Here is a 23,540-nt window from a genome sequence, read left to right on the forward strand (position 1 = left end):
TTAAATGGAGTTACTCTTCCAGCCTGCAGGCATCAGCCCAGTATCTTGAAAGATGTAACAATGTGGTCTATGATTAAAACATTTTTTTTGAAAACATGAACAAATGATAACCAGTTGTGATAGCTTTCCACATTTCTATATTATCTAAAAATATGTTCAAATATCCAAAAATTATTTGATTTATTCACAAGTCCCCTGAAGTGTTTAATAAGTACAATATGGTACAACTAAAATCATGCTTATTACTGCTATTAGCTTGGTAATTCTCCAGGATGAAATCATACTTTTTGGGTTATAAATATACATTTTTATTGTTGATTTTATGCTGCATTTTGAAATACTGCTTCTCTGCTTTCATATTTTCAGTGCTGTGTTACAGTACCATAAATCAGCCCAGCAGTAAAGGAATTCTAATTGGTATCAGGTGATTTTTTTAAAAAGTAGAGAAAAAGTTAAACGTATATCCTTTTGAATGAAGATAAATTCTCTCGAAGCTCTTAAAAAATCAGATGTGTCTAGAATGACGTGATTTATCTTTTTTTGAAAGACTAATCAGATAGAAGTATTCACAGTGCACATCAAAGTATACGTATGAGCTCCAAACTATCATAAAAGATACCTCTAGATGTCTAACCAAGTGCAGAGGGTTCTTACCATGGTATTTTTTCATCCTCTGTCTAGGTTGATTCAGTTTTCCCGTCCCACTAACCATGCAAGTTTGAGCTTCTGTTCTGCCTCTTTCTTATTCAAGCATTTCATTGGTCTTTTGAAGAGAAGAAAAAACAACAACAACAAAAAGAAGACCCCACCCCAATGGCAATACAGCACTATATTCCCAATGTCTCAGCACCTCTGTAGAGCCAATTTGATCCTTAAACCGTTGATTCTTCCTGTGATGGATTTGCCTAAAACAGTCTCTACATCCATCTGCACTTTGTCCAATGCAGTAGTCAGTATAGCAAGTCACAATCAACTCTGCATTATGTGCCAAGTGTTGGCATTTATCCCAAAAAAGTAGAACTCTGTGGGTGGGTGAGGAAAACAGCATTAAATTAAGAGCTTTGGTATAAAATGCCAGAAAACACACTGTATGTAGGATATTTCTAAACAAGATTATGGACTTCTCTTTTTCTGAGATTTACACAAAAGAATCCTTAGAAAACATTGGATTTCAAGGGAAAAAAGTACAGCGATAGTAAGAAATTATGATACAGATTTAATCCTTGTGTGCTGATTAGGTAGAGATCAAGAAGGCAGGGCAGGGAAGGCGTGAGGTGGAGCTAGGAAGTGTGAACAGAGTCCATGCCATAATTCATGAGAGCCATGAACCTGAACTGGAGGCCAGCTCTGGCTTTTCTGTCAGTGCTTCTGCAGCCCCTCCAAAAAGAGAAGCACTTTTAGGGGTTTAGAGCGTTCAAAGGGCAGCCTCACAGGTTGCAGCGGAATCCTGAAGTTCTTAATTTGAGTTTTTGGGCAATGTGGCGTATTTTCATAGCCCCTTAAATGTTCCTGGTATTTTTTTCCTTTCCAGGGAAAGCAGAAACACCACAATGCATTGCCTGATGTTTCCAAGGGAAAAGAAATATGCAAAATAAATAGTCCTCCTATTTTCCCAGACATCCCTACACTCTTTAAATTAATGGTATTTGGGAGGAAAAGCCCTAACATTATTGGGAATTAATTACTCAATACTCTGCACCATATGGAGTTAATGTTTTTTGAAATTTTTTCAGAGTGACTGAATTACTCTAAGTTCAGAAGCTGCTATAAAACAGTAAGTTGACAGAGCAGCTATGTTGTGAAGGCCAGAAGACTAAAACTGAAATGGGTCCAAATAAAAATCATATTAAGCAGATATTCAGCAGAAAGGCATCTCAGTAAAGATGAAACAAGAAAAAGACTATATATACACACCTTGTTACAGCTGCTCGGGGTCATATGAAAACCAGATGGAGGAAATCAGGAGGAAAATGAGGTTGAACAGGGACATATTTGGGAAGATAAAAGGTAGCATAGAAAGGCACCTTTCTTTGGGCCGCAGAAGGTCTACAGCACTGAAATGACAAAATATTATATGATTTGGAAAATCTAAAATTTAACACCAACAAAAAAATCTAAAAATCTAACACCAACAGGATGGAAAGTATACATTTTTACATCCCCTGAGATTTTGCTCCATGAAGGAGAGTGGATTCCTCTTGAAGGACAGTGTAAAAAAATTGAGGTTCCTCTGCAGTGAATAGAAATACAGCCCTGGCATAAAAGGTCAGGTGATAGTGTGAAGGCTCTTGCTGTTTCTGTGATGCTTAGGCAGTCATTAATAACCTCTGCTTAGTTTTCCAGTTGCAGGGAAAGGCTGGTGTGAACTTGGAGATTGAAGGACAGCTTCTGCAGGGGAACACCTCTCATCCCATCTCCAATTCTTTTTTCCAGTAATGTAGTAATATTAACAGTAATTTTTAATTAGAAAACACAAGATGCGGGGGTTTCTTCTTCTGGAATTACAAGCATGGATCAAGGATTGCAGCAGGTCACCAGGCAAGCAGACAGCCTTTAACTCACCTTGAATCCAGTCCAAAGCCCACTGGGGATGGCTATCCCAATGGCAGTGTGTAGCTGCACTCCCAGAAGAGCTGGAAAGTCACAGAATATCTCTACCCATGGGTGTTTACCAGCTATTGTGAGAGCATTTACTTATTTTGGATGTTTATAAACTCTTGTTGGAACACAAGGCCTACATGGATTCATCTAAATCCTGACCTTTTTGATCTGGAAAACCTTCAGTAAATGAAAAAAAATCTATTTCATCTTTTGCTTCAGAACATCATGTATAGTTTATAACCTCGAAACCCATAGCTTAGATTTAATGGTTATCATATAACATCTGTTTAATTTTAAAATTTATATGGAGGCTTTTTTGGAAATCCCATGGAGTTTTTCAACTTTCTGTCTTCTCTATGCATACAGAGGATGTAGAAAATTAATTTCCTGTGTAAAAATACAAGATGACAGAAGGTCCAAGGTTAAACCTATTTACAAAGAAAATCACTGCCAGTGTTTAGAAAATGCTGCTTTTATTTGAAATATTTGGAGGTGTACCTGGCTTCCCATGTCCTTGTGGTATTTAAGTATATAAGGCTTGCTGTCCAATAAACTGCAGTGAAAAACCTCCTCTGTATTGATTTTTCCCTGATGAATTGTGAACTGTCTACTCATTTGGTGATCCATTTGTTTTAATAAAGAAGACAAACCTGTAGAAGTTTCTTATTTTCCCCACCTCTCTGGCCCCTTGTGAAAAGTATTACCATGCTGCAGAGTCCAGGGTTCAATTCAGAGGCGAAACCAGATGTCACTGGCTGACATCTACTTCACTGCTTTATAGCCAGGTTAGTTTACAGGAGGGTAGGAATGTGGTTTTCCTTTCCTCCTATGAAAAATGAAAGTTGCAGAAACACAAAGTCTGGATGTGGCTGAGGGCCGTGGCAAGGGTCCCAGTGACAGGAAGGTACGACCCTTGTTTATCCATTTTTACCAAGGCACTGGGGTAAATTAGGACACAAAGACTTGTTATTCTGGAAGGGAAGATGAGAAAGAAAAGAAGACCTGTTGAAAGAGATCATGAATTCATCATCTCAGTCCCATTTGGGGTGGGAATCATTCTTTTTCATAATAGTCAGAGCGAAATGGATCAGGACTTTATCCAGTTGCAGTGTCCAGCCAATCCGTTGCAGTACAGAGAACCTTGAAAGCCGCTGACACCTTCACCCCACATCTCAGAAAAAGGAGGAAGGGCTGAACAGAAATCCCTGCTATTAGCAGGACCACCTGGATGACAGTGGTGAGGAGCACCTCAGCACTTGAATAAGGGAGGAAACACACAGGAGGTGATACCCAAGCATCTGACGAGCACTCGGTGTGATGATGCTGTGACCCACTTTCTGGGACATCATCTTACCCTGCTTCAGCTAGCAGGTTTTGGGCTCCTAGATCTTCTGTACAACAAGAGCTGCTGGCAACCCCATTCTGCCATGGACACATTGAACTTGAGGTACAATTGCCAGCCGAAAAATCTTGAAAAAGTTTCAGTCTAGGTCCACCAAGAAGATAGCAAGTGAAGAAGCAGCAGGAAGTATTTTTCATGTCTTTTTCAGGACACCTCTGGAGACACTGAAAACAACTGCTGTGCTGGATATTTCCTTTTTTATTTTTCCCTTCCCAAAGAAAATTTCTAAACGGGTTTTCATCCTAGATTACAAAGGCTTTCAGTAGGTCTGAATTCCCTAAAGGACTGCTTAAAAATAGCTCTATTGGAAATTACATGACTGCTTACATTAAATCTGCAGTGTTAAAACCTGCAAGTAGACTGGAGACTGCTTTAGCAAAGCACAAGCCATGTTTGTATTAGGCACTAGCCCTGACTTTGCTCCTTCAGGGACTTTCTGAATGCCAAGGTACTGACATTTCTTACTGATTTCTGTTCCAAACACTCTTAATTTTCAGGCTCAGTTTTCACTAATCTGCACTTTCCTCCTGGGCTTCAGCATTTAGACCATGTCCTTTCTAGCAGAGGCTCACCCATCAGCTGTTGAGTGGGCTGTAGACCCAGGAATGTTACCAGCTGGCAAAGGCAGTGACACCTTGGAATCAAACACCCTTGCAGTAAAACCAGTGAAGTTTCATTGCTCCAAATAATTATGCAAAGGTTAACAAACACATGATTTTGCTGGCAAAGTTCAAGACAGTACAATACAATTCGCTCAGGCTTCACTGTTCTGACAAGGTGTTAAAAACAGTAAAAGGTCATTTTCATCAGTGAAAGACATTTATACAATTTAATGTGTGTAGAGTCTGTTGAGTTTAGAGGTGTTCGTTTTAGAGCCCCTTTTTCTAGACAGAACAACGTTTTAATTTTAAATTATTCTAAATTGCTGGTTTTTTGGATCTCCACTTTTCTTTACAATGTCAGTCTTTAGGGAAGATCTAAGAAAGAATCTAATAAGGGGACTACACATAAGGCAGATTAATTGTCCAGAACCTAAAGAAGTAGACTAAGACAAGGCAAGCTGGTCAAGGGTAGAATTTGCTACTTTTCCTCTTCCCCACATGCTTTCCCATTCTTTCAAACCCTGGGAACATTCTTAGCAATTCAGATTATTACTGATAGCAATAAATCATCTCAGCTTCTGCTATGGCCTGAAAGAAGAAGCAGTAAAATACTTCACAAAATAAAATGTACCCGAATTAGCTGAATCTTTGACCGAGGACAGCTTATCCACAGGGAAGGATAAAAAAGGTGTAAAAACTGGAAAACATTTTGCTGCAGAAGAAAAATAAAAAAGATGTCAGAGTAGCTTAAGCTGCAGACTGAGTAATGAAGGAAATCCAAAACTAATAGCATACTTCTACCAACAGAAATACAGGGCTGATGAGTTAAACATTTGTATTTAGACACTTTACTCCTCATTTCACTCTTTATCAGCCTGAGGAATCTCACTCTTTCTCTCTGAAATGGCTCAATGAAATAGCTCCTTTCTTAAATGAAAAATGCACTGGCAACAACCAAGCAGAACAACAGACAGGTCACCTGCTTTACAAAGCATTACTTGCTGTTTTGCCCTCTGGCATGTGCAGTTTTAAAGAATTATTAGGACCTTTCATGAAAAGAATGAAAGAGAAGATAAAGTTTCCTTCATTGTTGCTGTGGAATAGAAAATTAGAGGGAAATGTTGAAGCACTGTATGTGGTTTCTCATCTGGATAATATTATATTTTTCTTTTTTTTAATAATATACAGTATCATACAGACTTATGATTGCTACTGATTTTCTTACACATATGTCTTCCTATTAATCATAAAATACAGTGCAAATTTTTTTTGGCTGATTTATCAACTATTAGAAATCTCTTTCTCAGATTATTTTTATATGCATTTGGGCTGGCTGTAAAATAAAATAGTAATTTTCTGGTTTGTGTGTAAGGAAGCTTTAGGTCATGTACTGTATTATATTACTAAGCTCTAATAGGTAGAAAATATAACATTAGCTTAGACAGAGAGAACACCAAAACTGCATTTGAGGCTACCACTCAGAGACATCTAGAAAATGTTCTAAATAGAAAATATCTTTTGAGACATCTACATAATATTAGTGTTAAAGGGATAATATTAGTGTTAAAGGGACGGATCCTGGTAGACTTTATCGAAATCTGGATCTGTTAAAAGGCATGAAATGGTGGTGTTATTTTCTCCATCTTGGTAATACCAGAGGACCCATAAACACTTCCTTCATTGATCCATCTCTGCTTTTACTCTCTTTTCTCATTTATATGTGTCTCAATGTCATGTTTAAATGTTTTGTGGACCAACATGCTCCACACAACAAATACGTAAAGTTTTCCAGTGTTTAAAAGCATGTGTTTCTAGATCTCCAGATAGCCCCTCCAAACCTACATCTGAAGAAGGAGAACGTGTACTGTTATACTTCCTCACAACAAAGAAGTGACTCCAAGTTTAGAGAATTATAGAAAAGAATTGCAGGAATATGCCAGGCAGTCAAAACATTTTCTATTCAAAATTCCCTGCGGTCATAGCATGAGGGAAGGCTCCCCAGGAATTTTTTGTGCGCAGTGCACTTTTTCTTTTTCCTTCAGTTTACTGGGCCCCCCTAAGAAGATGTATCATATTCACTGCTGAGTTTCATATTTTGCAATCTGCACGACTCATGTGATGTGCGGCCTCCACTGTGCCACTTGTTGTGAGGGTTCATTGTGGACCCTCTAATGAGCCTGCCATGCTCCTCCAGCATGCACAGCACCGTCTTCTCAATCATGCCTTTCAAGAGATTAAGATTCAGTGATGCAATACAGCCCATGACACAAAGCCTCTTTTCAAACATAAAAGAGTCAATTGTTTTTACAACCTCTAAGCATGCACAATCTTTGCTTTACATGTCCATGCAATAAATGGCCTAAAAGTTTCATATCCTCCTCGCAATATGGAACTTGACCCTTGAAAATCCCTCATGACAATTCAACTAGTAGAACGGAAATCTTTTCCCAATACCCTAAGGATTCTGGCAAAATATTTGTACTATTTCCATGTACACATGCTCCACTACACTGTTCTCCTTGCATATTACAAAAACTAACAACATTTTTGAAGCTATGTATATTCTGCCCTGTCCATAAAGTATTTCAGCTGCCTCCTGATTCCTCAGATTTTTTTTTTTTTTTTTTACTCCCAGATCCCTCTGGCAGGAACTACATTTCAGAGTGTAGCTAAAACCTCTCTTCTTAGGACAGCACTCACAGCATTAACGTAAGTGTCAAGAGATGGGAGACACAAAGAAACTGACCTTCACGGGCACTGGGAGGTGCTCAAAGATTTCTGCTCCCGTTGATTCCAGGTTTCACTTTTAGAAGAGGGGGCTGATAAGCTGGTGAAGCATCAGGGCACAGCCGGGGGCAGGGAGCACCTCTGCACAGCTGGCAGCCCTGGTGGAGAGATCTTAACATTCACTCTTGCTGTTTTAGACCTGTCCTTCAGTTTCTCAAGATCACTTTGAATTCCCATCTTGTCCTCTGACAATTTGACCTGCTCAGCTTTCCACTGTTTATAGGTTGAATGAGAAAGCTGTTATCATGGGCTGGCACAATTTTGTTTTCTAGTTACAGAAAAACGAGAGATATTTTTTCCCTGCCCTAACCATAGAGTGGTTTGGGGGGGAGAACAAGGGCCTATCAAAAAGCTAGCCAGGATATTGGCAGCAACGTTAACCAATAGGAAATGTCGATGCGACTTCGGAGGGGACATTTAAAACTAATTGCTGGAGATCAGTCTCTCTCTCACTTTGGGGGATCTGCCATGAGGTGACATCGTGGTCAGGCCGGGCCAGGCCCGGGTTGGGCCTTGCTGCCCCTCTGGGCGGCTGGGCCGGGCCTGGCCGGGCTTCTGAGGGCCGCTGCTGCACAGGGAAGGCCTGGGCTGGCTGAGCGCCTTTCCTCTGCTTGCTGGCACAGAAGGAAAAAGCAGCTGCAGTTCAACAGTGCTGACCATGTGTGCCCAGACTGCAGCAGAAAGGGCCAAAACGTGGCCCGGCTTAATCGCCGCTAGCAGCATTAAAAAAAAAAAAAAAAGCAAGCCTGCAGCTCCATAACAACTCTGAGCTGAGCCACCCTGGATAAGACCGAGGGGTGGAAAAAAGGACATTTACCGGCTTCCTTCATCAACACAGCTTTGCATTTTCTTCAGCTCCTGTAGCGTCAGCGCGTGCATGTATCTTTTTGCAGGCCTGAGCGGATTTAAGGCTTTACTAGCAACATGAAACTTTTAAAGCACAATTCTTCCTTAAATGAAAGAAGAAAGAAAACAAAGAATACTAGAACAGACACTAAATGAAGTCAGTGAGATTAGAAGTGAAAGAACTAATAATATTGGAATAGGATTGAAGAAGTGGACATTTTTAACCGGACTTTTCTAAGATAAAGTATGAAGAAATGAACTGTTCTTTGCAGCATCTTAGTGTTATTTGGGTAGAATGCTATTCTAATTAAAATTAAGGACTGATGTAATTGAGATTTATTTGGGAACTTTGAAACCCCCGCTCCTGGGTTAAAGGAGGTCTCAGCTTCTGAGACAAAGATGATTTTAGACTAGAAGAAGTATTCGTAAATATTGTGCTATATACACTGAGAAGCTCTGCTGATAGAACATCACAGTCTGCAAAAACTCCGGGCAGCAGCAGATGTGTGACATTGGGAGCACTGGACTATTTTGTCTTGTGGCAAACATCTTCATAAAAAGATCTTAGAAAGACTCTTCTCCTAAAGTAATGAGTAGTTATGTCTAAATAGTGAAACTGACTGAAAGTCCTAAGTTGTGTCTTTCTATGTTATTCAATAAGAAAGTTAAATAGTTTGTAAGAGGAAAGAAGCGTGCTTTAAGGTATCATTCTGTTTTAGTGTAAGTTTTTCTTTTTCTCAACTTTTTTTTTCTCATTCTTTTAATATGTGTTAATAAAACTATTTTTTGTTCATTTTTAAGCTTAAGCCAGCTTTGTTTTTTGGGTTTTTTTTCCTCCTAATCTCTCCCTCCCACAAAAAGAAAATTAATACTAGAACCCCGACATTAATTGGTGTTTCCGCCCGGTTTTATTAGATTAAAACCATTACAGCTGTCTACCCCAAATAGTTAGAGGAAGTGTTGGAAGTATCTCCAGTTTAACCAGGAGAGATGTGAGGCTTTCTGGGGAATAATATTCATCTGCATCAAAAGGAGGTGGGCAGGCCCTTGCAGAGACAGCAAAAGGGCTGAAGGTTGTACCCTCTGTGCACAACAAATACATATGTCAGAAAGAACTAGTTTCAGGGGAAAAAAAATTCAACTGCCCTACCAAAATGGGTAATCAAGAGTACAATCTACTGGATACACAAATGAATTCTTCCGTTTGATGTGGCTTTGGTAAGCCTGTATTGCAAGAGATGCTTGGCCCCTTCTTCAAGGAGAATGACTAGAAGAAAATTACATTCATGGAAATCCTGAAGTGTTTCGTTGTTTAGATTGGAGAAGGGAAGACCAGGGAGAGACAGTTTTTAATGCCAACAGCAAAAAAATGTTGGGAAGTCTTGCCATTTGCCCAAAAAATGTTGGGAAGTTTTGGAAAACAAGTTATATCCAATAGGGGGGTTCTCTGAGGGCAGAGTAGACACCCATCTGCAAAAAAAAAGAGATGTTGGCATAGTTATGCTGGGCTGGGATATGGGAGTGAGCTACATCACCCCTTTGACCTCTACTGCCCTGGACTTCTACAAGGAGCCCATGTCCCATTCCCAGTGAAATCTCAGGTGATGTAGATGTTTTAGTGCATGTCCCCACTCGCCTTGCAACCCCTGATTTCAGAGCACAGATTATTCCTTCCTGGCCACCCCACTGGCCCTGAAGAAAAGCCCATATTTGCACAGTGCTGCAGACCTCTCTGGCATCATGTCAGGCATGCATGTGAGCTGAGGGGGAGTGGGGAATAGCTGGTTCCACACTTGATCTGATCATGCCAGCCCACCACACAACCCCAGCCCAGCAACTCCCATTCCCAGAACCAAGTTGCCTCAAGTCAGAATGTGCCTGTGAAACACGCTGTCAAGGCAGGTGAGAAAAAACAGCAGAGCAGAGGTGAGAGAGGGGGAGTCAGGGCCAGCTGCAGGAAAAACCTTGAGGAGAAGCAGCTGCTCCCCTGATGATACCTCAGAAGTTGACTGTGTGGCACTGTCGTCTTTCATCCTCACCCTTCATGCCAGCAGACATTTGGAAGGAGCCTTGCTCCAGCAGTTTTGGGTTTTTTTCACTGTCCCGTTCTTTCCCCTGTCCCATGCTTTCTACTGCGCATGTGCTCATGCTCTTTCCTACTGTTGCCAGCCACAGGAAAACTGCCTTCTTGGGTTTCTAGAGGTTTTTTTTTACATTGCTCAGTTGTTTTAATATAAAACCACAGCTTCTCTTGTTAGTGAATGCTAGCGTTTCAAACTGTAATATAATGTGCCATAAACGACATTCCATGCCATAAAATGTTGCAGAAAGATATACTTTTACTCCTAAAAGCAGTGGCTGGATTCTGCTGAACTGAATTTAGCGGAGATTCAATCAAAACTGAGACAAAAGAAAATAACAGGATTCCAGGTTCACTGCAGAGTTCACTTGCAGTTTTTCCTGTCCCCAACAATAAGAGGATTACCTTAAATCAAGAGCATCAGTGTCAATGAGAACCAGAAAACTTAATACATAGAAGGACAAGGAGATCAAAGCTTAGCACCTGGAGAATACCACATGCTCTAGATTAATAAAACAATACACTCTGTTACATAAATCTTGAGCAAGGTTATTCATGGACAAACATACAAAAAAGAAATTACTGTAGAGCTCAGATAACAGATATTTAATACTGGTGCTCTATCAGAGAATATCCTCTCATGTTATAAGAGTGTTGACATAGAGCAGTGAGACATTATTTTGTTTTAAACACTTTTAGTCTAAACTTGACATTACTGTTTTTGGACCTGGATACTGCACATCTGTAAGTCAGCGGAAATACCAAAATCTTGCATGCTCCTTTGATTGTTACATTTAAGGTATCATATATGCTACCAGCTCAGCTGCTGCAAGGCATTAAAGTCCATTACTCCAAGCTTGTAAAGTACTTTGGAAATACTATAGACAGGGATTAGAGAAGATGAGTATTCCACATGGCTTCAGAAGGGATGATAAACAGAGGGTAAAAGCACTGTAGTTAAAGTGATATATTGATTGCATGTGGGAAGCAATAGCAAGAGATCCCTTCTGATGAGTATTTTTTTCAGTGGTTTTGAAATTATATGCTTTTATCAAGCAGTTATATTTCTAAGATCAGCTTTGTTTACAGTGCCATGGCCTAAGAACTACTGATAGGCTGAAAATCAGCAAACTCAAGGAGTCTGAACTTGGAGCCCACCTTAGTTTTGGACCTCTGTTTGGGATGATTCGGAAGTGTTTGGAAGAGAGGAGAAGTTTAGAAGGAAGATAATACAAGTAAGTTTCACAGTGAAATATTATCATCAGCCTAAAACCCATAATGTCCTTTATATGTTATCTAATCATAAAGTGGTCCTTTGGTTAATCAGTTTGGTTTATCAGTGAGGAGGAATATTTTCCCAAAGATGTGAAAATAGCATCCAAGCACCAGGTATGTGTCATTGCGACCTACGGATATCACAGAGAGCCACTCATCTGTGCAACATAACCATTATAGAAGAAAAGCAATTCTTTAATATAGGAAAACATCACAGGACAGGAAAAGAAAAGGAATAAGGGTTCCCCCCCTCCAGCATCCAGAGTCATCCAAGAAAGCTGTCCCCTTGGAAGCAGTACTTCAGCGCTAGGAAAATCTCCTTTTGACATGTAAGGGCCAAGCCTCTGTCAATTTTGCCAATTTCTGTTTGCAGAAGTCCAGCAAATACCCCTGCTCAGGTATAGTGTACACATGGCTACTATGGAAGAAAGTGAGTCTTTTAGGAGCTTGAGATCCAGTCCAGGGATAGTCATAAAGGTGACAGTATGTCAATGCAGATGTTCACACAATGGCATAGATTCTGAACAAACTTATTTCCAAACACTAGCAAAAAAATCCCAGACAATTAATCATCAATCCATCAATTAAATGTGCATCTAAGTAAATGGGTTTGATGTGTGTTGTAGTTTAAGCCCAGCCAGTAATCAAGAGCCACACAACCATTCACTCAATCCCCCACCAGCAGAATTGGGGAAAGCATCAGGCAGATGAAAGCTCGAAAATTCATGGGCTGAGGTAAAAACAGTTTAATAGGGAAAGTAAAGTCTATGCACACAAGCAAAGCAAAACAAGGAATTAATTCAGTGCTTCCCATGGGCTGGCAGGTGTTCAGCCATCTCCAGGAGAGCAGGGCCCCATCATGCACAGTCGTTACTTGAGAAGACAAATGACATCACCACAAATATTCCCCCCTTTCCTGCTTCTTTCCCCCATTTTATACACTGAGCTTGGTGCCACATGGTCTGGAATATCCCTTTGGTCAGTTTGGATCACCTGTCCTGGCTGTGTCTCCTCCCAGGCACCCCCAGTCCCCTGCCCAGTGTGGCAGTACCAGAAACAGAAAAAGCCTTGGCTCTGTGCAAGTCCTGCTCAGCAGTGACAAAAACATCTCTGTATTATCAACCCTGAGTTCAGCACAAATCCAAAAAACAGCCCCATACCAGCCACCATGACAAAAACTATCTCAGCCCAAACCAGCACACTGGGGAAGCAAGCTAAGGTGGTGTAAAGTTACCATTGCTTCTTCAGTGCCCTTTAGTACTCTGTTATTTTACATGTGTAAACTGGGCCATGGTTTGTCATTATTTATTTGATACAAAAATCTCAAGAAGATTGTAAGCTGAGGTTGAACTAGGTGACCTCCTGAGATCACTTCCCATTTGGTTTCTCCTGTGATCCTGTGATCTTACTATGAGTTATTTCTATTAGAAGGAGATGGAGAATTTTTAGGACAGAAGGAAAGGAGCAAATTGTTGCTGGTATCTGATTCAGCAATGAAAAAATTTGAACTGAAATTAGACAGCAGCAGGACTCTCAGGGGAGGGTTAGAGCTGGTGAACAGAAGAGAAGACAGTAAATGACAAGCATGGGAAGGACTCAGGCATGGAGGTCTCTCCAAGACAGTATTCATGTGTCTTGGTTTGGAAAGACAGGTGTCTGCCAGGGAAAGTTGGAGCTTCCCTTGGAATGGGAAATGTAAACCCCTTCACTCCATATTATTTTAATTTTGCAATTAGGGGCTTTCAGGCAAAGATATGTTAATAGGAATAACAGTTCTTTACCAGGAATATTAAAAATAAACATGTAGTAATACAAAAAACAACCAAGAAAACAAAAAAATCCTAGAAACCCTGACAGTCAGAACATGACCAGACACTTTGTTGGTCAGGGTGTTGGGAGCAGTCCAATTAAGTCCTTTTGGAGTGGCAGATACGGTTCTGTTGGAGCAGAGATGGTCTTGAAGAAGGGTGTAGGTTCCCTCTGAAGGTCCAGTGGTGGTGAGACGGGTCTGGTCTTCCTCTGGGAATCCAGTGGGAAACAGGCTGTCCTGGTGTTCTGAATCTCAGATTTTATCCAATGGGATGATGTAATTGTCAGTGATGCAGTGAGCCTTGATGACCCATTAACAGAAGATATCCCCTGGAGGGAAGATGGGTGGTGGAAGAGATAAAGAACATTGCCCCACCTGGTTTTAACAGAACAGAATTAACAGAAGGCACCCGCCCCCTCCCCCCTGGAGTTATGAGGAATGGATTATACAAGAGATAAAGAAAATACCTCCACAGACGGTTTCAAGAGATGGTAAACAGAATACACACTTTTGGTTACATATTGCAACCCAGGACGTCATGGCATGGATATCTTCTCATGGATGCCAAACCCATGATGAGACAGAACAGCAGCAGAGGGAACACCAGAACTGCCATACATATCCAACACTGCCTTTTCATTTGGGCTGGACCTGGTTCTGAGACCAAACCAAATCCCATCGCACTCTGCTACCAGACAACACTCCTCACCAAGAAGTGGCTGGGTTTTACTATGATGCTTCTAAGTTTGAGTGGCAATTGTTTAAGCAATGGAACAAGGCTTTTGATCTACTTAGTGACATAATTTATAGCTTGGTGTTGGAAACAGGGATCTGCCTTTAGCAGGTTGCTTCTCAGGCCCTCTCATAAACTTGTTTTGTGGTCCAGGCTGCTACTGGACTCGGTTTACCTCTAATTCTGTTGCATTTAATATAGTACTGTGAATACAGATGGACATAGTGAGAGTTAATTAATGCCAGTTACACTGCTGAATTATTCTAATATAAAATAAGGAGTGGCTGTAAATTAAAGGTACAATAACAAATAGCTCCACAGTCTTTAGATAGTCCCACTTCACTAGAGCTGCAGGGGAAATGTAGGAATGATAATAAATACGTCATAAACATTAAAGAGCCATAAAATAGCCACATATAGATCCAATAAAACATAATATAGAAATAATTCAAGCTGGGCTGAAAAGCAAATACCACCTACTACTGAAGGCTTTTGCAGTACCTTGGGATCCCAGGAAAAGGGGTTGATATTGCAGCTGTGCTGAGTGTTTTTACTGGGCCTGACTTTCCTTGAAGGTCATTCTGCCACAGTATTTTTGAAAGTCCTTTGAGTAGTCATGTATCAAACTTCATTTTCTTTTATAACTGAAATAGTCCACTAGAATTCTTTGATATTACCAGATCTGTTTTGAGACCAGAAAGAACTTTGTATCTCAGAGAAATAGATTGCAGCATTTAGAGCTGAAATGACACTGACAGAACATTTTCCCTGTCTTTATGTTTGCTATAGTTACAACTTCAAAATCTCAGAGGACCGCTTGAGTTTTGGGATAAGTATATTTTACGTAAAAAATTCCATGCTGGAAAACTGCAAATATCAGAGGAGTCTTAGTTTTGCATTCTGGTAGTATTGCAAAAATGTGCCTTTTACTAAAGATGAGCATGTCAAAGTCTTAGAACCGCTTTTCGCAATCATTATAATGAGCAAGCAGAAGAGACACACAGTTCAGAATGACTTTTCCATAAGCCCTTGGTTGATTTATAAACATGGCCAAGGCTTCTCTATGCAGGGGTTTTGCTTAGTAAGTTTTCCCAGCCTTTCAGCTTCTGCTAGGAAGTCCTGGGTGCTGCTTAGGAGGGGTAGAGGTGCAAACCTGCCCCCAGATTCCCAGCATGCTGAAATGTCGGGCTGCCAGCTCCTCTGCAGAGACCCAACCCCCTGAGAGCTGTTCTGGTGTCTTGGGTTGCAATGCAAGTTGTGTTCTATTCCCATCTGTTGAAACCAGTTGAAGAGGTGTTTTTCTTTATCTCATAAGACCAGGGGGGAGGGGACAGGTACCTTCTGTTAATGGGCCAGTTGTTAAAACCAGGTGGGGCAGTGTTCTTTATCTCTTCCACCACCCATCCTTCCTCCAGGGGATGTCTACTGTTAATGGGCTATCGAGGCTCACTGCATGACTGATACAATTACAGCATCCAGCATCCACTGGATGGAGATGTTCCACCCAGTGGGAGGAGCCAAGCATTCTTGCCTGGATAAAATCTGAGATTCAGAACACCAGGACAGCCTGTTTCCCACTAGATTCCCAGAGGAAGACCAGACCCATCTCACCACCACTGGACCTTCAGCGGGAACCTACACCCTTCTCCAGGACCATCTCTGCTCCAACAGAACCACATCTGTCACTCCAAAAGGACTTGATTAGACTGCTCCCAACACCCTGACCAGGTGTCAGGTAGTGTTCTGACTCTGTCAGTGGTTTTACTTTCCTTTTTTTGTTTGTTTGTTTGTTTGTGGTTTGTTTTTTGTTTTTTGTTACTACATTTTTAATACTCCTAGTAAAGAACGGTTATTCCTATTCCCATATCTTTGCCTGAAAGCCTCTTAATCTTTGCCTGAAAGCCTCTTAATTTCAAATTTATGATAATTCAAAGGCAGGGGGTTTACATTCTCCATTCCGAGGGAAGCTCTGGCTTTTCCCTGTCAGACACCTGTCTTTCCAAACTAAGACATCTGGTTTGCCAGGGCTGGCACAACTCTGAGTCATCTTCCTCTCACTCACATGCTGGTGACTGCAGGTTGACAAAGGGGAAACAACAGCACACAACCCAGGTCCCTTTCCTGCGTTCACCACCACCACAGAGGCTCACTGACCCATGGTGAGGGCAAATGCAGAGCCCTTTACATTCCTCCCACCCAATATCCTGCCCAAAGCACAGGCCCTGATGCTCTCAGAAGCCTCCTTAACCGTTGCACAGTTCAGACATAATCATCTCCTACTGTCGTTCACATGAACCTCAGTGGTTTCAAAGTATTTGTGGTATGGGTGAGATTTTTTTACTTATTTCCACAAAGGAAATCAAAGATATTTCTAAGCACTTCCATTCAGACAAAATAGACTTCACAGTTGTCAACAGCTGTCTCCCAAATTAGTTTAGAGCTACTACACTGTAAAAGCCCACAGTCTTCTGGATCCTGCATGACATGCAGGCTACTAAACTTAAGATTTGCATTTATTTTATGTAAAGGCAATAATGTGGTAGCCTTTTTAGAAACTTCATCAAGTATTAGCTGAGATGTTTGGAGTGAAATGTACTCAGAGAATCTATTATGCCAGAGGAAAAAAGCAACTAAGGTATAGAAGAATGAAATCCTTTTTAAAATATTATTCCTGGGAATACTTTTATCACCAAATATTCAGCTTCAAATTGAATTATATATTTTCATCACAGATCTACATTCCTGTGTCCTGGTTCTAAAATGAAATTGTTTATATAGACAAAAAAAAAAGTTGATCTTATGGCATGATAGGGAAAAAATATACTTTACTTCTAACTTTTCTCAATACATTCTCTCCTAAGCTAACCTCCCATAGCTGGCATATAAAGCTCTATTTAGTATGGTGCATAAAGTATAGCCCACGCAATGCCTTATCTTCACAACACAAGTCCTGGAACTATGGTGGACAGCATATCTTCTCCCAAGGAATAGAACTGAATTAGTAATGGCCTATGTCAGGCATAACCACAGTTTAGACTGTCAACAATAGAGGCATCCCAGCTTCCAAAATGGAACAATGTCACTTATGTACGGGGACTTCCAGTCAGGCCACAAACTTCCACCAAAATCTTTACCATCTTCACGTGCAGAGGGAAGGTAGTGGAATGAAGGAATTACAGGCACTAAACAGAAAGAAGTTGCTTGCAAAATGGGGCTTGCACGGAGAAGTCTATTGGGAGCCAAGGAGTTTAAAACTACACATGTAAGTGGTCAGAAGACACACTTGTTCTGTAGTGGCAGGGAGCAGCTGTGGTGAACAACACCCCCTGACTCCAGTCATAGCCAGTGAAAGGAGCACTCAATGCAGTTGGAAAAAACTGACATTTTACTGATAATTCAAGAGCAAGCCTTGTTTTCAGCTATAGAAGTACTATTGCATCCTAAATAACATGGCCAGAAATAGCAATTCATTCAAAAGCTGAGTCCCTCCTGGAGCACCAGAAGCGTTTCACAGGTTCTTACCTGAACTGCGGCCTTGAGTGTTTCAGCAATTCTTAGACGTGGTTGCTGTGAATATACCATTTATATTGTCGCTTCCAGCAAGTCCAGGTGTTCACTGGGTCATATAATGCAGCTAGGGGTTCTTTCCAGCCCACGGTTTTGCTGGCTTCCATTAGGTGATGCACAACCTGAGCCAAGACTTGTGCATGTTTTAACAATGCGCGTGTTTAACAGAGGCGGTTTATGGCAGCTCATGCACGCTGTGAACTCAGTACATTAGAAACCAAAATAGAACTAAACCAAACATCCAGATTTGATCCAAACCTCACTGTGGGAGCCTTCCCATGTTACAGTCTGGGGGAAAGAACTCAACAACTTATTTATACACACTTCTGGACTTTCAAAATGCTCATTAAAAAAACCTGAATCCAAACTTTGCAGCTTGCATCCATGTCAACTGAGACAAAGTCTGGACTTGAAGCATATGAAAGCGCATAGATCTGCACCATTACTCACCATGATTTCCTTAGATGGTTTGAAGGATTGCAATGCAGGAAATTCACTGTAATTTGTTCAGTGATTTTTGTCCACCCAGCAAAATGCCACTTTATGAGCCATTTTTGTAGGGGAAAAAGAAAAAATAGCTTATTTTGTGGATCTATTCATTGGCTGGCTGAAGAGGGGAAAAAAGAGAGCTTTTCTTCCACTGAAGCCTTTTAAGACTACAGTTTTAAGCAGTGTCAGAAATATGGAACACAGGGTGTTCATTGCTTCTGCATAACATTCAAAAAATGTTTACAAGACATTATGAAGACATTATAAATGTCTTTATAAAAAATTATAAATAAATTACTATATAATTTAATTGTAATCTTGCTATTGCCAAGGTATTCTAATATCATATAAAGCCATACAAAGAAAAGAGTTTTGAATGCTTACAGGATTCTGCAGAAATATCAGCTAATTAACAAATCTAATTAAGATTTCACTTATTCTGTGAATTTTTTCACACTGAAATTTAGTGATCTTGAAGTTTGACAAATCTGAAATAAAATTACAGACAATCATCTGGCTTTTTAAATTGTGTAAATACATGTGTGCATATAAAGAAATACTTAAGAAAACTCAGTTTCTGATGCAGTGAGTTAAATGTCCAAATGTGTTTGTCTACTTTGCCAGAAGAAAACAAGTACCTGAAGTATGGAAGAAAGTAAATGCTTCTTTAAATATTATTCCTGGGAGTACTTTTATCACCAAATATTCCACTGCAAATTGAATTATATATTTTCATCACAGGTCCACATTCCTGGGGCTTGGTTCTGAAGTGAAATTGTTTATACAGACAGAAAATAGTCTATTTTATAACATGGCAGAGAAAGATTCTGGGTTGTGTTTCTGACTATTCTCTCCATAACATCTCAGAGTCAACCTTTTACAGCCTGCATATAAAGTGCTTTGCTGTGTGGTGCAAATTCAGAGTACCAGACATACTGGATGTCAAATACAAACACAGAATTAGTTTCCTTCTTATGAATAAATGACATCTTGTATGGGTCACTGTTGATCTTATGAGTACTGAGAGACAGAGACTGAAATTTGGGGGAATTTCAGCTGAATTGTAAGGGGAAATATTGGTTGGTAAGTTGAAGATGTGCTTACAAATCAGGGCTGTGTTGTCAAAAAAAAAAAAAAATCTACATTTTCAAAACACAAACTCCTTGTTGTCCCCTTGTGCTGTTCTGCAATGTTCTGCTCTATTAGGTCAATGGCACTAGACAGCAGAGATCACAACCTTAGAAAGTCATTATGAAACTGAATTCTGATGTATCAAACAATTATTTCTCCAGAGCTCTCAAAAAATGAAGATCATGTGACCACTGATTATGAGAGATAATCTTGTTCAAATTCCTGCTGTTGCAGCTGGGCCCTTTGCAAATGTGACCCTGTTTCTTCACAGATATACTTGGGCTCCCTCTCCCGAAGAACCTGCCCCTTATCTCATTTCCTTCATTGCAGACAGGTAGGTCTCGACCTGAAATCTGTTACTGCACCCCAATATGAGTCTCACAGAGTAAAACAGAGTCGTTATCGCTTAGCTTAGATCTGAGCATTTTCACTGTCTCATCCCCATTGGACTCTATGGCAAAAAAGAACACTTAGGCTGACACAAATCCAGTGCATGCATCAGATGGCAAGCAGATAGCAGAGTGACACCATCAGTCAACAAATGTCACAGGTGCTGGTTCTTCTCTTCCATTTCCATCTGTCTGCATGGAGTGAGAGCCGAGCCTTACCTCTACAGGGGCTCTTCACAGATGCTCCGGCATTAGAACTCCAGAATGGAGTATCTGGGAACATCTGCTTGGTTTAGGAAGGCGTGGACACAGTTAGAAAGTCTCAGACAGTACAGATGGACAAGGTCATCTTGAGAGTGGTTCTTTGTTCTGAGGAGAGCATATTTTGTCTTGAGGCTGACATCTACAGTGTTTGCATTCAGACTTAGCTGAGGTGGAAGGGAGTGTTGTTCAGTAGTCCTTGGAAGACTGTTATATTACATCTCTGTGTTGCTACATGCTCTTGCAGACACAGTCAAGAGAGGGTAAAGGAGGTAAAGCTGAGCAGGGGAAGGAGTGTGAAGGTGTGGATGTGAGTTTACAGGGCAATTTGTGTCAAAACCCTTCCACCCATGCTCCCTGCAGGACCAAGCAATCCTGGTTTTTACTAGACCTGTTGTGACTCCTTGCACCAAGTATCCTACATGCTTGTACAGTTTGCAGCTGCTCAGAGGACCGGACTTGTTCTGACCCTGCCTCCCCTGCAAGAGACTGGAGAGACCTTGGTGAATTCATGGAGCTGAACTTTGGGCTGAATTTTCTGCAGAAAATTTGGTTCTATTCTCATAGGACCTGCTCCACAAATCTAAGCAAAGTGAGGTAAGTGGGAGAAATTAGAGGATTTGCTGCTAAAGCCCATTAAAATGCTGACATAGCAACTATGGAGTAGGAAGACAGGGTGCCCTGTATCACCATCACAATAACACATACAAGTTGCAGGCAGATAGTACTTTCTCTTTCAAAATGACTCGTATGTTTTCACTTAGTGTTCTGATATCATCTCCCATGGTGGAAAGAGGAGAAAGAGCAAAAGCATATGCAATGCTCCCCTCTTCTCTGATTCTTGTGTTACTTCTTGTCTTGTATTACTGCCTGTTCTTACCGAACACAGTAAATTGAATAGAAATCACAGGCAATTCTTCAGTGCTGCAGAGATATTGCTTCAAATGAGGGATAAATCCTGAAAAATGCTCAACAAATTATACTGAAAAGCAAGTAAAAAATTCTGAGAATTCAAAGGAAAGAAGGAAAGAATTGAAAATGTGACTTGAATGGCACAGTGTTCTAAAATGCATGTTTGCAATCACTTCAGGGATTACAGGAAAAATTCCACCCACAGAGGTTCAGTCTATTTCTGAACTAAGAACCAGTGATTCTTTTGGGGAAAAAAAAAAAAAAAATGCAGGTGTCATCTTTTATTAATTAAGTGTTTCTTCCCACTGTTGGGAAGACTAGAGGAGTGGAAAGGCGAAAGGAAAGCTTATGTGCAAAAAGCATTTCCCAAGAAGTCAGTTGTCTTCCCTAAGGAATGGCCAGAACTTTGCCAGCTGTCACTTTACCTCCTCCAAGAGCTCTTTCTACTTCCACAATTCCAGTACTTTGTCCTATAGATTTTGCCTGGCCTGTCAAAAACAATGGAAGGGAAGAAGTTGGTCAGGTTGCAGAATTTGTCTTTTTTGTACATGAAATGGAAGACATGAGACGGAACAAATTGCTCTTAAGACATTTTGCATTTTGTTGTGCTTTTTCCATTATCAGTTTTATAGCTGAGATTTCTGTAAGGATTCACAGTGAGTCATTTTATGAGGCAGCTCTGTACCATCTGCGCTAAAGAGTTTCCTATCACTCTAGACATTACGTATCTCCTTATGGCAGCCTGGACACTGCAGGGAAATTGCCAAGCCAGGTCACATGCCAGTGGGCCATCATTCATCCAAAAGAAGGCGGGCAAAATCTGCTTACAATTAGGTTCAACCCTTGGTTCTGGATAACATGTCCTTGTGGCTACAAATTCTTTCCTGCCAGCCCCCTACAGGGCTCAGAAGGAGTCCAAGGATGGTCTGACCAGAGAGAAGAGGTCCGGGCCTCTCTCTTTCCTTCCCACACTTTTTCAAATTTCCTCCCTTTTTTTTTTTTTTTTTTTTTTTTTTTTTTTTTTGTAAGGAACAATGTGTTTTCACGTTGCGTCATGCTGGCAGTAAGCAAAGCTGCTGCTTTAAAGATCTGCAAAAGAAATACAGTTAAATGCCAAGATGTTCGGGGGTTTTAATGAAAGAATATAAAACTTCAGGGGGAGGAAAAAAAATCATTTTGTAAGGTACATTAGTCTAATCTTCTGATTTGCAAAAGGAAAAATTTTACTGGAGGTACTATATATGTGGAAAGGAGCCAGAATATAAATTGTGTAAATGGAGCTACTCTGTTACATGCAGAGCTCTGTTTAACAGTAGAAAAAATGCATTCAAATACCTTCAAGTACAACCCTGCTCTTGTAGCACAACCTAGTTAAAGCATAAGAGTTCTTGTGTGGTAGATCCCAGTCTAGCAGCAGATCATAGGAGGTTCAAGGGGTCTTTCACCAACAACAAAAAAACTTTGATCTTTAAACATGATCTGAATATGGCTATGAGAGAACACATGCCAATTCAGAATTCAGAATTCCCTACTCCTTTGCTTTACCAGCCAAGATTTGAAGGCATCTTTGCCACTTGCCCTTGGCAATTTTGGTTGCAGATGCTCAAGGGTAAGTAGTGTTCATGGTGTATTCTGCTGGAGAAGGAGTGTGGGACACAGACTGGCTGCACCCACGGCTACTCAGAAAGTGCTCTCAGACTACTTTCAATGTGAAACCTCTCCTAAACAAGCAATTATCATTTTGGGCCACTGTCCATTCTTTATTTTAGCATGTCTCAGTGCAACTAAAATTAGTATTGCTGGGCATGCAAGTCACAGCAGCTTACACCCCTCTTCAGACAATTACAGCAGCAACTTGTGAGTTTTCAGTCCAAGGGTGCATTCTGCAAATCTCGGGTATCACAGGTAAGACCTCAGAAACTGGACACACCTCACCTCTGTCAGACCAGCCAAAACAGGTAGTTTTTCATTGCAAACAGTTATTTTCATGATCATTAAAAAGGCTGCTGTCAGTGTAGAGTAACTGAAAGTGGTCCAGCTAAGGAGAGGAAAATGTTTTCTCTTGCATAGATGATTTCCTTTTTACCTGGTCTTCCCATGATTATGAGATGAGAGAAGAAGCAAAACACAAAGTACCATCACCTACAAACCAGAAACTGAATGATCTTTTCTGTTACAACTTCTTCTTGGAAAGTAGTCTTGGAAAACCGTGTCTGTACAATTGATGATGGCATCAAAAGCAACAGAACTACCTTAGTAAAGAGAAATGCAAATGAGATATCAAACTCAGGCACGTTGCAAGGTTCTGCTTCATAACCTTTGTGAACTTCCCAGAACTTAAAAATGCTCTCATTACTGTGATCTTGAGGACAAAGTGATGCTGTCTGAGACTCAAGATGGTTTGGTGTTGGTTAACGTTTCTGTTCCAGCTGCTTTGTTCTTTAAAGGAACAGAATATTGAACTGGCTCAGTAGTCTGGAGGGACATGTGCATGTGGCTGGAGAGATTCATTGCCATTTCTGAGTCTGGTTACCTCCGATCCAGCTGGAAAAAAGAAACAGTTTCTCTGTTACCTGCAAGCTGCTACATAACTTAGTCAGCAGGGGAACCGGCAAGGCTCAGCGCTTTGGTTTAAATTCGCTTCCAAGTGTGTGC

Source organism: Hirundo rustica, chromosome Z (assembly GCF_015227805.2).
Source record: "Hirundo rustica isolate bHirRus1 chromosome Z, bHirRus1.pri.v3, whole genome shotgun sequence".
Taxonomy (NCBI): Eukaryota; Metazoa; Chordata; class Aves; order Passeriformes; family Hirundinidae; genus Hirundo; species Hirundo rustica.